Source organism: Botryllus schlosseri, chromosome 1, assembly GCF_051294905.1.
Source record: "Botryllus schlosseri isolate E-star chromosome 1, Bs_hap1, whole genome shotgun sequence".
Lineage (NCBI taxonomy): Eukaryota > Metazoa > Chordata > Ascidiacea > Stolidobranchia > Styelidae > Botryllus > Botryllus schlosseri.
The window spans coordinates 18,953,337-18,968,284 of NC_137236.1; the positions used below are offsets into that span (position 1 = coordinate 18,953,337).

The 14,948-nt window shown below is 47.8% G+C and overlaps 1 long non-coding RNA gene, 32 other non-coding genes and 1 pseudogene across 33 annotated transcripts in view; all 34 read right to left on the minus strand.

The window, feature by feature from the left end:
* The window catches only part of LOC145444709 (uncharacterized), a 231,741-nt gene that overhangs the window by 138,567 nt on the left and 78,226 nt on the right, over nt 1-14,948 (minus strand). The gene's annotated exons all lie outside the window — the stretch shown is intronic.
* On the minus strand, nt 120-238 carry LOC145452257 (5S ribosomal RNA). Its single transcript, XR_013919273.1, has one exon. It is a non-coding gene; the product is annotated as a 5S ribosomal RNA (ribosomal RNA).
* Nucleotides 586-704, minus strand: LOC145452332 (5S ribosomal RNA). Its single transcript, XR_013919304.1, has one exon. It is a non-coding gene; the product is annotated as a 5S ribosomal RNA (ribosomal RNA).
* Nucleotides 1,052-1,170, minus strand: LOC145452408 (5S ribosomal RNA). The gene has a single exon (XR_013919348.1). It is a non-coding gene; the product is annotated as a 5S ribosomal RNA (ribosomal RNA).
* On the minus strand, nt 1,514-1,632 carry LOC145452475 (5S ribosomal RNA). The gene has a single exon (XR_013919388.1). It is a non-coding gene; the product is annotated as a 5S ribosomal RNA (ribosomal RNA).
* On the minus strand, nt 1,980-2,098 carry LOC145452554 (5S ribosomal RNA). Its single transcript, XR_013919428.1, has one exon. It is a non-coding gene; the product is annotated as a 5S ribosomal RNA (ribosomal RNA).
* LOC145451870 (5S ribosomal RNA) lies at nt 2,446-2,564 on the minus strand. The gene has a single exon (XR_013919088.1). It is a non-coding gene; the product is annotated as a 5S ribosomal RNA (ribosomal RNA).
* On the minus strand, nt 2,908-3,026 carry LOC145452610 (5S ribosomal RNA). Its single transcript, XR_013919440.1, has one exon. It is a non-coding gene; the product is annotated as a 5S ribosomal RNA (ribosomal RNA).
* LOC145452691 (5S ribosomal RNA) lies at nt 3,370-3,488 on the minus strand. Its single transcript, XR_013919477.1, has one exon. It is a non-coding gene; the product is annotated as a 5S ribosomal RNA (ribosomal RNA).
* Nucleotides 3,836-3,954, minus strand: LOC145452755 (5S ribosomal RNA). Its single transcript, XR_013919496.1, has one exon. It is a non-coding gene; the product is annotated as a 5S ribosomal RNA (ribosomal RNA).
* On the minus strand, nt 4,302-4,420 carry LOC145452824 (5S ribosomal RNA). The gene has a single exon (XR_013919526.1). It is a non-coding gene; the product is annotated as a 5S ribosomal RNA (ribosomal RNA).
* LOC145452895 (5S ribosomal RNA) lies at nt 4,768-4,886 on the minus strand. Its single transcript, XR_013919581.1, has one exon. It is a non-coding gene; the product is annotated as a 5S ribosomal RNA (ribosomal RNA).
* On the minus strand, nt 5,234-5,352 carry LOC145452964 (5S ribosomal RNA). Its single transcript, XR_013919606.1, has one exon. It is a non-coding gene; the product is annotated as a 5S ribosomal RNA (ribosomal RNA).
* Nucleotides 5,696-5,814, minus strand: LOC145453096 (5S ribosomal RNA). Its single transcript, XR_013919619.1, has one exon. It is a non-coding gene; the product is annotated as a 5S ribosomal RNA (ribosomal RNA).
* LOC145453168 (5S ribosomal RNA) lies at nt 6,158-6,276 on the minus strand. Its single transcript, XR_013919639.1, has one exon. It is a non-coding gene; the product is annotated as a 5S ribosomal RNA (ribosomal RNA).
* Nucleotides 6,620-6,738, minus strand: LOC145453238 (5S ribosomal RNA). Its single transcript, XR_013919663.1, has one exon. It is a non-coding gene; the product is annotated as a 5S ribosomal RNA (ribosomal RNA).
* On the minus strand, nt 7,082-7,200 carry LOC145453302 (5S ribosomal RNA). The gene has a single exon (XR_013919703.1). It is a non-coding gene; the product is annotated as a 5S ribosomal RNA (ribosomal RNA).
* LOC145453381 (5S ribosomal RNA) lies at nt 7,548-7,666 on the minus strand. Its single transcript, XR_013919748.1, has one exon. It is a non-coding gene; the product is annotated as a 5S ribosomal RNA (ribosomal RNA).
* On the minus strand, nt 8,010-8,128 carry LOC145453443 (5S ribosomal RNA). The gene has a single exon (XR_013919767.1). It is a non-coding gene; the product is annotated as a 5S ribosomal RNA (ribosomal RNA).
* LOC145451874 (5S ribosomal RNA) lies at nt 8,472-8,590 on the minus strand. Its single transcript, XR_013919102.1, has one exon. It is a non-coding gene; the product is annotated as a 5S ribosomal RNA (ribosomal RNA).
* On the minus strand, nt 8,934-9,052 carry LOC145453519 (5S ribosomal RNA). The gene has a single exon (XR_013919807.1). It is a non-coding gene; the product is annotated as a 5S ribosomal RNA (ribosomal RNA).
* Nucleotides 9,396-9,514, minus strand: LOC145451879 (5S ribosomal RNA). Its single transcript, XR_013919113.1, has one exon. It is a non-coding gene; the product is annotated as a 5S ribosomal RNA (ribosomal RNA).
* On the minus strand, nt 9,858-9,976 carry LOC145453592 (5S ribosomal RNA). Its single transcript, XR_013919836.1, has one exon. It is a non-coding gene; the product is annotated as a 5S ribosomal RNA (ribosomal RNA).
* Nucleotides 10,324-10,442, minus strand: LOC145453654 (5S ribosomal RNA). The gene has a single exon (XR_013919866.1). It is a non-coding gene; the product is annotated as a 5S ribosomal RNA (ribosomal RNA).
* Nucleotides 10,786-10,903, minus strand: LOC145450627 (5S ribosomal RNA; annotated as a pseudogene).
* Nucleotides 11,080-11,198, minus strand: LOC145453864 (5S ribosomal RNA). Its single transcript, XR_013919955.1, has one exon. It is a non-coding gene; the product is annotated as a 5S ribosomal RNA (ribosomal RNA).
* Nucleotides 11,546-11,664, minus strand: LOC145453721 (5S ribosomal RNA). Its single transcript, XR_013919889.1, has one exon. It is a non-coding gene; the product is annotated as a 5S ribosomal RNA (ribosomal RNA).
* On the minus strand, nt 12,012-12,130 carry LOC145453794 (5S ribosomal RNA). Its single transcript, XR_013919919.1, has one exon. It is a non-coding gene; the product is annotated as a 5S ribosomal RNA (ribosomal RNA).
* Nucleotides 12,474-12,592, minus strand: LOC145452273 (5S ribosomal RNA). Its single transcript, XR_013919277.1, has one exon. It is a non-coding gene; the product is annotated as a 5S ribosomal RNA (ribosomal RNA).
* Nucleotides 12,936-13,054, minus strand: LOC145451885 (5S ribosomal RNA). Its single transcript, XR_013919116.1, has one exon. It is a non-coding gene; the product is annotated as a 5S ribosomal RNA (ribosomal RNA).
* LOC145453871 (5S ribosomal RNA) lies at nt 13,398-13,516 on the minus strand. The gene has a single exon (XR_013919957.1). It is a non-coding gene; the product is annotated as a 5S ribosomal RNA (ribosomal RNA).
* Nucleotides 13,860-13,978, minus strand: LOC145451891 (5S ribosomal RNA). The gene has a single exon (XR_013919118.1). It is a non-coding gene; the product is annotated as a 5S ribosomal RNA (ribosomal RNA).
* Nucleotides 14,322-14,440, minus strand: LOC145453946 (5S ribosomal RNA). The gene has a single exon (XR_013919982.1). It is a non-coding gene; the product is annotated as a 5S ribosomal RNA (ribosomal RNA).
* Nucleotides 14,784-14,902, minus strand: LOC145454011 (5S ribosomal RNA). Its single transcript, XR_013920013.1, has one exon. It is a non-coding gene; the product is annotated as a 5S ribosomal RNA (ribosomal RNA).

The window sequence follows — 14,948 nt, forward strand, 5'->3', positions numbered from 1 at the left end:
CACAACTACAAATTGAGCGCGAGTTCATAGCTGAAAGAAGCGGCGGCCGGCAAATGATGACATTCATAGTTGTACGTGCAATCAAATCGATCGAGTTTGTGTGAAAAAATGCAAAAGGCGGCCTACTACACCCGGTATTCCCAGCCGGTCACCCATGCAAGTACTAACCGGGCCCAACGTTGCTTGACTTCCGAGATCAGACGAGATCGGGTGTATTCAACGTGGTATGGTCGTAGGCGACAGTGGGTACAATCTGTGCCGTTTTATGTGACATTCTATCGGGCGAAAAGTCGCCATGCACGCTGTCAACGAGACGCCTGAAAAGCAGATTGTCTGATTGCTCGGAGGCACTTTCGGACGAACTGGTCGAAAAACACACATATAAATTAAGCTCTCCGTGTAAGAGTTTATTTTATTGCAATTCTCGTCATGTCAAAACGGCACGAGATTGCGATAAACGGCCCTGCACAACTACAAATTGAGCGCGAGTTCATAGCTGAAAGAAGCGGCGGCCGGCAAATGATGACATTCATAGTTGTACGTGCAATCAAATCGATCGAGTTTGTGTGAAAAAATGCAAAAGGCGGCCTACTACACCCGGTATTCCCAGCCGGTCACCCATGCAAGTACTAACCGGGCCCAACGTTGCTTGACTTCCGAGATCAGACGAGATCGGGTGTATTCAACGTGGTATGGTCGTAGGCGACAGTGGGTACAATCTGTGCCGTTTTATGTGACATTCTATCGGGCGAAAAGTCGCCATGCACGCTGTCAACGAGACGCCTGAAAAGCAGATTGTCTGATTGCTCGGAGGCACTTTCGGACGAACTGGTCGAAAAACACACATATAAATTAAGCTCTCCGTGTAAGAGTTTATTTTATTGCAATTCTCGTCATGTCAAAACGGCACGAGATTGCGATAAACGGCCCTGCACAACTACAAATTGAGCGCGAGTTCATAGCTGAAAGAAGCGGCGGCCGGCAAATGATGACATTCATAGTTGTACGTGCAATCAAATTGATCGAGTTTGTGTGAAAAATTGCAAAAGGCGGCCTACTACACCCGGTATTCCCAGCCGGTCACCCATGCAAGTACTAACCGGGCCCAACGTTGCTTGACTTCCGAGATCAGACGAGATCGGGTGTATTCAACGTGGTATGGTCGTAGGCGACAGTGGATACAATCTGTGCCGTTTTATGTGACATTCTATCGGGCGAAAAGTCGCCACGCTGTCAACGAGACGCCTGAAAAGCAGATTGTCTGATTGCTCGGAGGCACTTTCGGACGAACTGGTCGAAAAACACACATATAAATTAAGCTCTCCGTGTAAGAGTTTATTTTATTGCAATTCTCGTCATGTCAAAACGGCACGAGATTGCGATAAACGGCCCTGCACAACTACAAATTGAGCGCGAGTTCATAGCTGAAAGAAGCGGCGGCCGGCAAATGATGACATTCATAGTTGTACGTGCAATCAAATCGATCGAGTTTGTGTGAAAAAATGCAAAAGGCGGCCTACTACACCCGGTATTCCCAGCCGGTCACCCATGCAAGTACTAACCGGGCCCAACGTTGCTTGACTTCCGAGATCAGACGAGATCGGGTGTATTCAACGTGGTATGGTCGTAGGCGACAGTGGGTACAATCTGTGCCGTTTTATGTGACATTCTATCGGGCGAAAAGTCGCCATGCACGCTGTCAACGAGACGCCTGAAAAGCAGATTGTCTGATTGCTCGGAGGCACTTTCGGACGAACTGGTCGAAAAACACACATATAAATTAAGCTCTCCGTGTAAGAGTTTATTTTATTGCAATTCTCGTCATGTCAAAACGGCACGAGATTGCGATAAACGGCCCTGCACAACTACAAATTGAGCGCGAGTTCATAGCTGAAAGAAGCGGCGGCCGGCAAATGATGACATTCATAGTTGTACGTGCAATCAAATCGATCGAGTTTGTGTGAAAAAATGCAAAAGGCGGCCTACTACACCCGGTATTCCCAGCCGGTCACCCATGCAAGTACTAACCGGGCCCAACGTTGCTTGACTTCCGAGATCAGACGAGATCGGGTGTATTCAACGTGGTATGGTCGTAGGCGACAGTGGGTACAATCTGTGCCGTTTTATGTGACATTCTATCGGGCGAAAAGTCGCCATGCACGCTGTCAACGAGACGCCTGAAAAGCAGATTGTCTGATTGCTCGGAGGCACTTTCGGACGAACTGGTCGAAAAACACACATATAAATTAAGCTCTCCGTGTAAGAGTTTATTTTATTGCAATTCTCGTCATGTCAAAACGGCACGAGATTGCGATAAACGGCCCTGCACAACTACAAATTGAGCGCGAGTTCATAGCTGAAAGAAGCGGCGGCCGGCAAATGATGACATTCATAGTTGTACGTGCAATCAAATTGATCGAGTTTGTGTGAAAAATTGCAAAAGGCGGCCTACTACACCCGGTATTCCCAGCCGGTCACCCATGCAAGTACTAACCGGGCCCAACGTTGCTTGACTTCCGAGATCAGACGAGATCGGGTGTATTCAACGTGGTGTGGTCGTAGGCGACAGTGGATACAATCTGTGCCGTTTTATGTGACATTCTATCGGGCGAAAAGTCGCCACGCTGTCAACGAGACGCCTGAAAAGCAGATTGTCTGATTGCTCGGAGGCACTTTCGGACGAACTGGTCGAAAAACACACATATAAATTAAGCTCTCCGTGTAAGAGTTTATTTTATTGCAATTCTCGTCATGTCAAAACGGCACGAGATTGCGATAAACGGCCCTGCACAACTACAAATTGAGCGCGAGTTCATAGCTGAAAGAAGCGGCGGCCGGCAAATGATGACATTCATAGTTGTACGTGCAATCAAATTGATCGAGTTTGTGTGAAAAACTGCAAAAGGCGGCCTACTACACCCGGTATTCCCAGCCGGTCACCCATGCAAGTACTAACCGGGCCCAACGTTGCTTGACTTCCGAGATCAGACGAGATCGGGTGTATTCAACGTGGTATGGTCGTAGGCGACAGTGGATACAATCTGTGCCGTTTTATGTGACATTCTATCGGGCGAAAAGTCGCCACGCTGTCAACGAGACGCCTGAAAAGCAGATTGTCTGATTGCTCGGAGGCACTTTCGGACGAACTGGTCGAAAAACACACATATAAATTAAGCTCTCCGTGTCAGAGTTTATTTTATTGCAATTCTCGTCATGTCAAAACGGCACGAGATTGCGATAAACGGCCCTGCACAACTACAAATTGAGCGCGAGTTCATAGCTGAAAGAAGCGGCGGCCGGCAAATGATGACATTCATAGTTGTACGTGCAATCAAATTGATCGAGTTTGTGTGAAAAAATGCAAAAGGCGGCCTACTACACCCGGTATTCCCAGCCGGTCACCCATGCAAGTACTAACCGGGCCCAACGTTGCTTGACTTCCGAGATCAGACGAGATCGGGTGTATTCAACGTGGTATGGTCGTAGGCGACAGTGGGTACAATCTGTGCCGTTTTATGTGACATTCTATCGGGCGAAAAGTCGCCATGCACGCTGTCAACGAGACGCCTGAAAAGCAGATTGTCTGATTGCTCGGAGGCACTTTCGGACGAACTGGTCGAAAAACACACATATAAATTAAGCTCTCCGTGTAAGAGTTTATTTTATTGCAATTCTCGTCATGTCAAAACGGCACGAGATTGCGATAAACGGCCCTGCACAACTACAAATTGAGCGCGAGTTCATAGCTGAAAGAAGCGGCGGCCGGCAAATGATGACATTCATAGTTGTACGTGCAATCAAATCGATCGAGTTTGTGTGAAAAAATGCAAAAGGCGGCCTACTACACCCGGTATTCCCAGCCGGTCACCCATGCAAGTACTAACCGGGCCCAACGTTGCTTGACTTCCGAGATCAGACGAGATCGGGTGTATTCAACGTGGTATGGTCGTAGGCGACAGTGGGTACAATCTGTGCCGTTTTATGTGACATTCTATCGGGCGAAAAGTCGCCATGCACGCTGTCAACGAGACGCCTGAAAAGCAGATTGTCTGATTGCTCGGAGGCACTTTCGGACGAACTGGTCGAAAAACACACATATAAATTAAGCTCTCCGTGTAAGAGTTTATTTTATTGCAATTCTCGTCATGTCAAAACGGCACGAGATTGCGATAAACGGCCCTGCACAACTACAAATTGAGCGCGAGTTCATAGCTGAAAGAAGCGGCGGCCGGCAAATGATGACATTCATAGTTGTACGTGCAATCAAATTGATCGAGTTTGTGTGAAAAAATGCAAAAGGCGGCCTACTACACCCGGTATTCCCAGCCGGTCACCCATGCAAGTACTAACCGGGCCCAACGTTGCTTGACTTCCGAGATCAGACGAGATCGGGTGTATTCAACGTGGTATGGTCGTAGGCGACAGTGGGTACAATCTGTGCCGTTTTATGTGACATTCTATCGGGCGAAAAGTCGCCATGCACGCTGTCAACGAGACGCCTGAAAAGCAGATTGTCTGATTGCTCGGAGGCACTTTCGGACGAACTGGTCGAAAAACACACATATAAATTAAGCTCTCCGTGTAAGAGTTTATTTTATTGCAATTCTCGTCATGTCAAAACGGCACGAGATTGCGATAAACGGCCCTGCACAACTACAAATTGAGCGCGAGTTCATAGCTGAAAGAAGCGGCGGCCGGCAAATGATGACATTCATAGTTGTACGTGCAATCAAATTGATCGAGTTTGTGTGAAAAAATGCAAAAGGCGGCCTACTACACCCGGTATTCCCAGCCGGTCACCCATGCAAGTACTAACCGGGCCCAACGTTGCTTGACTTCCGAGATCAGACGAGATCGGGTGTATTCAACGTGGTATGGTCGTAGGCGACAGTGGGTACAATCTGTGCCGTTTTATGTGACATTCTATCGGGCGAAAAGTCGCCATGCACGCTGTCAACGAGACGCCTGAAAAGCAGATTGTCTGATTGCTCGGAGGCACTTTCGGACGAACTGGTCGAAAAACACACATATAAATTAAGCTCTCCGTGTAAGAGTTTATTTTATTGCAATTCTCGTCATGTCAAAACGGCACGAGATTGCGATAAACGGCCCTGCACAACTACAAATTGAGCGCGAGTTCATAGCTGAAAGAAGCGGCGGCCGGCAAATGATGACATTCATAGTTGTACGTGCAATCAAATTGATCGAGTTTGTGTGAAAAAATGCAAAAGGCGGCCTACTACACCCGGTATTCCCAGCCGGTCACCCATGCAAGTACTAACCGGGCCCAACGTTGCTTGACTTCCGAGATCAGACGAGATCGGGTGTATTCAACGTGGTATGGTCGTAGGCGACAGTGGATACAATCTGTGCCGTTTTATGTGACATTCTATCGGGCGAAAAGTCGCCACGCTGTCAACGAGACGCCTGAAAAGCAGATTGTCTGATTGCTCGGAGGCACTTTCGGACGAACTGGTCGAAAAACACACATATAAATTAAGCTCTCCGTGTAAGAGTTTATTTTATTGCAATTCTCGTCATGTCAAAACGGCACGAGATTGCGATAAACGGCCCTGCACAACTACAAATTGAGCGCGAGTTCATAGCTGAAAGAAGCGGCGGCCGGCAAATGATGACATTCATAGTTGTACGTGCAATCAAATCGATCGAGTTTGTGTGAAAAAATGCAAAAGGCGGCCTACTACACCCGGTATTCCCAGCCGGTCACCCATGCAAGTACTAACCGGGCCCAACGTTGCTTGACTTCCGAGATCAGACGAGATCGGGTGTATTCAACGTGGTATGGTCGTAGGCGACAGTGGATACAATCTGTGCCGTTTTATGTGACATTCTATCGGGCGAAAAGTCGCCACGCTGTCAACGAGACGCCTGAAAAGCAGATTGTCTGATTGCTCGGAGGCACTTTCGGACGAACTGGTCGAAAAACACACATATAAATTAAGCTCTCCGTGTAAGAGTTTATTTTATTGCAATTCTCGTCATGTCAAAACGGCACGAGATTGCGATAAACGGCCCTGCACAACTACAAATTGAGCGCGAGTTCATAGCTGAAAGAAGCGGCGGCCGGCAAATGATGACATTCATAGTTGTACGTGCAATCAAATTGATCGAGTTTGTGTGAAAAACTGCAAAAGGCGGCCTACTACACCCGGTATTCCCAGCCGGTCACCCATGCAAGTACTAACCGGGCCCAACGTTGCTTGACTTCCGAGATCAGACGAGATCGGGTGTATTCAACGTGGTATGGTCGTAGGCGACAGTGGATACAATCTGTGCCGTTTTATGTGACATTCTATCGGGCGAAAAGTCGCCACGCTGTCAACGAGACGCCTGAAAAGCAGATTGTCTGATTGCTGTGAAGCACTTTCGGACGAACTGGTCGAAAAACACACATATAAATTAAGCTCTCCGTGTCAGAGTTTATTTTATTGCAATTCTCGTCATGTCAAAACGGCACGAGATTGCGATAAACGGCCCTGCACAACTACAAATTGAGCGCGAGTTCATAGCTGAAAGAAGCGGCGGCCGGCAAATGATGACATTCATAGTTGTACGTGCAATCAAATTGATCGAGTTTGTGTGAAAAAATGCAAAAGGCGGCCTACTACACCCGGTATTCCCAGCCGGTCACCCATGCAAGTACTAACCGGGCCCAACGTTGCTTGACTTCCGAGATCAGACGAGATCGGGTGTATTCAACGTGGTATGGTCGTAGGCGACAGTGGATACAATCTGTGCCGTTTTATGTGACATTCTATCGGGCGAAAAGTCGCCACGCTGTCAACGAGACGCCTGAAAAGCAGATTGTCTGATTGCTCGGAGGCACTTTCGGACGAACTGGTCGAAAAACACACATATAAATTAAGCTCTCCGTGTAAGAGTTTATTTTATTGCAATTCTCGTCATGTCAAAACGGCACGAGATTGCGATAAACGGCCCTGCACAACTACAAATTGAGCGCGAGTTCATAGCTGAAAGAAGCGGCGGCCGGCAAATGATGACATTCATAGTTGTACGTGCAATCAAATCGATCGAGTTTGTGTGAAAAAATGCAAAAGGCGGCCTACTACACCCGGTATTCCCAGCCGGTCACCCATGCAAGTACTAACCGGGCCCAACGTTGCTTGACTTCCGAGATCAGACGAGATCGGGTGTATTCAACGTGGTATGGTCGTAGGCGACAGTGGGTACAATCTGTGCCGTTTTATGTGACATTCTATCGGGCGAAAAGTCGCCATGCACGCTGTCAACGAGACGCCTGAAAAGCAGATTGTCTGATTGCTCGGAGGCACTTTCGGACGAACTGGTCGAAAAACACACATATAAATTAAGCTCTCCGTGTAAGAGTTTATTTTATTGCAATTCTCGTCATGTCAAAACGGCACGAGATTGCGATAAACGGCCCTGCACAACTACAAATTGAGCGCGAGTTCATAGCTGAAAGAAGCGGCGGCCGGCAAATGATGACATTCATAGTTGTACGTGCAATCAAATTGATCGAGTTTGTGTGAAAAACTGCAAAAGGCGGCCTACTACACCCGGTATTCCCAGCCGGTCACCCATGCAAGTACTAACCGGGCCCAACGTTGCTTGACTTCCGAGATCAGACGAGATCGGGTGTATTCAACGTGGTATGGTCGTAGGCGACAGTGGATACAATCTGTGCCGTTTTATGTGACATTCTATCGGGCGAAAAGTCGCCACGCTGTCAACGAGACGCCTGAAAAGCAGATTGTCTGATTGCTGTGAAGCACTTTCGGACGAACTGGTCGAAAAACACACATATAAATTAAGCTCTCCGTGTCAGAGTTTATTTTATTGCAATTCTCGTCATGTCAAAACGGCACGAGATTGCGATAAACGGCCCTGCACAACTACAAATTGAGCGCGAGTTCATAGCTGAAAGAAGCGGCGGCCGGCAAATGATGACATTCATAGTTGTACGTGCAATCAAATTGATCGAGTTTGTGTGAAAAAATGCAAAAGGCGGCCTACTACACCCGGTATTCCCAGCCGGTCACCCATGCAAGTACTAACCGGGCCCAACGTTGCTTGACTTCCGAGATCAGACGAGATCGGGTGTATTCAACGTGGTATGGTCGTAGGCGACAGTGGATACAATCTGTGCCGTTTTATGTGACATTCTATCGGGCGAAAAGTCGCCACGCTGTCAACGAGACGCCTGAAAAGCAGATTGTCTGATTGCTCGGAGGCACTTTCGGACGAACTGGTCGAAAAACACACATATAAATTAAGCTCTCCGTGTAAGAGTTTATTTTATTGCAATTCTCGTCATGTCAAAACGGCACGAGATTGCGATAAACGGCCCTGCACAACTACAAATTGAGCGCGAGTTCATAGCTGAAAGAAGCGGCGGCCGGCAAATGATGACATTCATAGTTGTACGTGCAATCAAATTGATCGAGTTTGTGTGAAAAATTGCAAAAGGCGGCCTACTACACCCGGTATTCCCAGCCGGTCACCCATGCAAGTACTAACCGGGCCCAACGTTGCTTGACTTCCGAGATCAGACGAGATCGGGTGTATTCAACGTGGTGTGGTCGTAGGCGACAGTGGATACAATCTGTGCCGTTTTATGTGACATTCTATCGGGCGAAAAGTCGCCACGCTGTCAACGAGACGCCTGAAAAGCAGATTGTCTGATTGCTCGGAGGCACTTTCGGACGAACTGGTCGAAAAACACACATATAAATTAAGCTCTCCGTGTAAGAGTTTATTTTATTGCAATTCTCGTCATGTCAAAACGGCACGAGATTGCGATAAACGGCCCTGCACAACTACAAATTGAGCGCGAGTTCATAGCTGAAAGAAGCGGCGGCCGGCAAATGATGACATTCATAGTTGTACGTGCAATCAAATCGATCGAGTTTGTGTGAAAAACTGCAAAAGGCGGCCTACTACACCCGGTATTCCCAGCCGGTCACCCATGCAAGTACTAACCGGGCCCAACGTTGCTTGACTTCCGAGATCAGACGAGATCGGGTGTATTCAACGTGGTATGGTCGTAGGCGACAGTGGATACAATCTGTGCCGTTTTATGTGACATTCTATCGGGCGAAAAGTCGCCACGCTGTCAACGAGACGCCTGAAAAGCAGATTGTCTGATTGCTCGGAGGCACTTTCGGACGAACTGGTCGAAAAACACACATATAAATTAAGCTCTCCGTGTAAGAGTTTATTTTATTGCAATTCTCGTCATGTCAAAACGGCACGAGATTGCGATAAACGGCCCTGCACAACTACAAATTGAGCGCGAGTTCATAGCTGAAAGAAGCGGCGGCCGGCAAATGATGACATTCATAGTTGTACGTGCAATCAAATTGATCGAGTTTGTGTGAAAAATTGCAAAAGGCGGCCTACTACACCCGGTATTCCCAGCCGGTCACCCATGCAAGTACTAACCGGGCCCAACGTTGCTTGACTTCCGAGATCAGACGAGATCGGGTGTATTCAACGTGGTGTGGTCGTAGGCGACAGTGGATACAATCTGTGCCGTTTTATGTGACATTCTATCGGGCGAAAAGTCGCCACGCTGTCAACGAGACGCCTGAAAAGCAGATTGTCTGATTGCTCGGAGGCACTTTCGGACGAACTGGTCGAAAAACACACATATAAATTAAGCTCTCCGTGTAAGAGTTTATTTTATTGCAATTCTCGTCATGTCAAAACGGCACGAGATTGCGATAAACGGCCCTGCACAACTACAAATTGAGCGCGAGTTCATAGCTGAAAGAAGCGGCGGCCGGCAAATGATGACATTCATAGTTGTACGTGCAATCAAATCGATCGAGTTTGTGTGAAAAAATGCAAAAGGCGGCCTACTACACCCGGTATTCCCAGCCGGTCACCCATGCAAGTACTAACCGGGCCCAACGTTGCTTGACTTCCGAGATCAGACGAGATCGGGTGTATTCAACGTGGTATGGTCGTAGGCGACAGTGGGTACAATCTGTGCCGTTTTATGTGACATTCTATCGGGCGAAAAGTCGCCATGCACGCTGTCAACGAGACGCCTGAAAAGCAGATTGTCTGATTGCTCGGAGGCACTTTCGGACGAACTGGTCGAAAAACACACATATAAATTAAGCTCTCCGTGTAAGAGTTTATTTTATTGCAATTCTCGTCATGTCAAAACGGCACGAGATTGCGATAAACGGCCCTGCACAACTACAAATTGAGCGCGAGTTCATAGCTGAAAGAAGCGGCGGCCGGCAAATGATGACATTCATAGTTGTACGTGCAATCAAATTGATCGAGTTTGTGTGAAAAACTGCAAAAGGCGGCCTACTACACCCGGTATTCCCAGCCGGTCACCCATGCAAGTACTAACCGGGCCCAACGTTGCTTGACTTCCGAGATCAGACGAGATCGGGTGTATTCAACGTGGTATGGTCGTAGGCGACAGTGGATACAATCTGTGCCGTTTTATGTGACATTCTATCGGGCGAAAAGTCGCCACGCTGTCAACGAGACGCCTGAAAAGCAGATTGTCTGATTGCTGTGAAGCACTTTCGGACGAACTGGTCGAAAAACACACATATAAATTAAGCTCTCCGTGTCAGAGTTTATTTTATTGCAATTCTCGTCATGTCAAAACGGCACGAGATTGCGATAAACGGCCCTGCACAACTACAAATTGAGCGCGAGTTCATAGCTGAAAGAAGCGGCGGCCGGCAAATGATGACATTCATAGTTGTACGTGCAATCAAATTGATCGAGTTTGTGCGAAAAAAATGAAAAAGCCGCCTACTACACCCGGTATTCCCAGCCGGTCACCCATTCAAGTACTAACCGGCCCAACGTTACTTGACTTCCGAGAGCGGACGAGATCGGGTATATTCAACGTGGTATGGTCGTAGGCGACAGATCGAGACAGTTTCTGCCGTTTTATGTGACATTGTCCGTTTCTCTAAGACGATTGCGATATAATGAAAATGCGTTAGGCCGACTACAATTACAAATTTCGCGCGATACTTCATACGTGAATACAGCGCAGCGATCAAATTGATCGAGTTTGTGCGAAAAAAATGAAAAAGCCGCCTACTACACCCGGTATTCCCAGCCGGTCACCCATGCATGTACTAACCGGGCCCAACGTTACTTGACTTCCGAGATCGGACGAGATCGGGTATATTCAACGTGGTATGGTCGTAGGCGACAGTGGGTACAATCTGTGCCGTTTTATGTGACATTCTATCGGGCGAAAAGTCGCCATGCACGCTGTCAACGAGACGCCTGAAAAGCAGATTGTCTGATTGCTCGGAGGCACTTTCGGACGAACTGGTCGAAAAACACACATATAAATTAAGCTCTCCGTGTAAGAGTTTATTTTATTGCAATTCTCGTCATGTCAAAACGGCACGAGATTGCGATAAACGGCCCTGCACAACTACAAATTGAGCGCGAGTTCATAGCTGAAAGAAGCGGCGGCCGGCAAATGATGACATTCATAGTTGTACGTGCAATCAAATTGATCGAGTTTGTGTGAAAAAATGCAAAAGGCGGCCTACTACACCCGGTATTCCCAGCCGGTCACCCATGCAAGTACTAACCGGGCCCAACGTTGCTTGACTTCCGAGATCAGACGAGATCGGGTGTATTCAACGTGGTATGGTCGTAGGCGACAGTGGGTACAATCTGTGCCGTTTTATGTGACATTCTATCGGGCGAAAAGTCGCCATGCACGCTGTCAACGAGACGCCTGAAAAGCAGATTGTCTGATTGCTCGGAGGCACTTTCGGACGAACTGGTCGAAAAACACACATATAAATTAAGCTCTCCGTGTAAGAGTTTATTTTATTGCAATTCTCGTCATGTCAAAACGGCACGAGATTGCGATAAACGGCCCTGCACAACTACAAATTGAGCGCGAGTTCATAGCTGAAAGAAGCGGCGGCCGGCAAATGATGACATTCATAGTTGTACGTGCAATCAAATTGATCGAGTTTGTGTGAAAAAATGCAAAAGGCGGCCTACTACACCCGGTATTCCCAGCCGGTCACCCATGCAAGTACTAACCGGGCCCAACGTTGCTTGACTTCCGAGATCAGACGAGATCGGGTGTATTCAACGTGGTATGGTCGTAGGCGACAGTGGATACAATCTGTGCCGTTTTATGTGACATTCTATCGGGCGAAAAGTCGCCACGCTGTCAACGAGACGCCTGAAAAGCAGATTGTCTGATTGCTCGGAGGCACTTTCGGACGAACTGGTCGAAAAACACACATATAAATTAAGCTCTCCGTGTAAGAGTTTATTTTATTGCAATTCTCGTCATGTCAAAACGGCACGAGATTGCGATAAACGGCCCTGCACAACTACAAATTGAGCGCGAGTTCATAGCTGAAAGAAGCGGCGGCCGGCAAATGATGACATTCATAGTTGTACGTGCAATCAAATCGATCGAGTTTGTGTGAAAAAATGCAAAAGGCGGCCTACTACACCCGGTATTCCCAGCCGGTCACCCATGCAAGTACTAACCGGGCCTAACGTTGCTTGACTTCCGAGATCAGACGAGATCGGGTGTATTCAACGTGGTATGGTCGTAGGCGACAGTGGATACAATCTGTGCCGTTTTATGTGACATTCTATCGGGCGAAAAGTCGCCACGCTGTCAACGAGACGCCTGAAAAGCAGATTGTCTGATTGCTCGGAGGCACTTTCGGACGAACTGGTCGAAAAACACACATATAAATTAAGCTCTCCGTGTAAGAGTTTATTTTATTGCAATTCTCGTCATGTCAAAACGGCACGAGATTGCGATAAACGGCCCTGCACAACTACAAATTGAGCGCGAGTTCATAGCTGAAAGAAGCGGCGGCCGGCAAATGATGACATTCATAGTTGTACGTGCAATCAAATTGATCGAGTTTGTGTGAAAAATTGCAAAAGGCGGCCTACTACACCCGGTATTCCCAGCCGGTCACCCATGCAAGTACTAACCGGGCCCAACGTTGCTTGACTTCCGAGATCAGACGAGATCGGGTGTATTCAACGTGGTGTGGTCGTAGGCGACAGTGGATACAATCTGTGCCGTTTTATGTGACATTCTATCGGGCGAAAAGTCGCCACGCTGTCAACGAGACGCCTGAAAAGCAGATTGTCTGATTGCTCGGAGGCACTTTCGGACGAACTGGTCGAAAAACACACATATAAATTAAGCTCTCCGTGTAAGAGTTTATTTTATTGCAATTCTCGTCATGTCAAAACGGCACGAGATTGCGATAAACGGCCCTGCACAACTACAAATTGAGCGCGAGTTCATAGCTGAAAGAAGCGGCGGCCGGCAAATGATGACATTCATAGTTGTACGTGCAATCAAATCGATCGAGTTTGTGTGAAAAAATGCAAAAGGCGGCCTACTACACCCGGTATTCCCAGCCGGTCACCCATGCAAGTACTAACCGGGCCCAACGTTGCTTGACTTCCGAGATCAGACGAGATCGGGTGTATTCAACGTGGTATGGTCGTAGGCGACAGTGGATACAATCTGTGCCGTTTTATGTGACATTCTATCGGGCGAAAAGTCGCCACGCTGTCAACGAGACGCCTGAAAAGCAGATTGTCTGATTGCTCGGAGGCACTTTCGGACGAACTGGTCGAAAAACACACATATAAATTAAGCTCTCCGTGTAAGAGTTTATTTTATTGCAATTCTCGTCATGTCAAAACGGCACGAGATTGCGATAAACGGCCCTGCACAACTACAAATTGAGCGCGAGTTCATAGCTGAAAGAAGCGGCGGCCGGCAAATGATGACATTCATAGTTGTACGTGCAATCAAATTGATCGAGTTTGTGTGAAAAATTGCAAAAGGCGGCCTACTACACCCGGTATTCCCAGCCGGTCACCCATGCAAGTACTAACCGGGCCCAACGTTGCTTGACTTCCGAGATCAGACGAGATCGGGTGTATTCAACGTGGTGTGGTCGTAGGCGACAGTGGATACAATCTGTGCCGTTTTATGTGACATTCTATCGGGCGAAAAGTCGCCACGCTGTCAACGAGACGCCTGAAAAGCAGATTGTCTGATTGCTCGGAGGCACTTTCGGACGAACTGGTCGAAAAACACACATATAAATTAAGCTCTCCGTGTAAGAGTTTATTTTATTGCAATTCTCGTCATGTCAAAACGGCACGAGATTGCGATAAACGGCCCTGCACAACTACAAATTGAGCGCGAGTTCATAGCTGAAAGAAGCGGCGGCCGGCAAATGATGACATTCATAGTTGTACGTGCAATCAAATCGATCGAGTTTGTGTGAAAAAATGCAAAAGGCGGCCTACTACACCCGGTATTCCCAGCCGGTCACCCATGCAAGTACTAACCGGGCCCAACGTTGCTTGACTTCCGAGATCAGACGAGATCGGGTGTATTCAACGTGGTATGGTCGTAGGCGACAGTGGATACAATCTGTGCCGTTTTATGTGACATTCTATCGGGCGAAAAGTCGCCACGCTGTCAACGAGACGCCTGAAAAGCAGATTGTCTGATTGCTCGGAGGCACTTTCGGACGAACTGGTCGAAAAACACACATATAAATTAAGCTCTCCGTGTAAGAGTTTATTTTATTGCAATTCTCGTCATGTCAAAACGGCACGAGATTGCGATAAACGGCCCTGCACAACTACAAATTGAGCGCGAGTTCATAGCTGAAAGAAGCGGCGGCCGGCAAATGATGACATTCATAGTTGTACGTGCAATCAAATTGATCGAGTTTGTGTGAAAAAATGCAAAAGGCGGCCTACTACACCCGGTATTCCCAGCCGGTCACCCATGCAAGTACTAACCGGGCCCAACGTTGCTTGACTTCCGAGATCAGACGAGATCGGGTGTATTCAACGTGGTATGGTCGTAGGCGACAGTGGATACAATCTGTGCCGTTTTATGTGACATTCTATCGGGC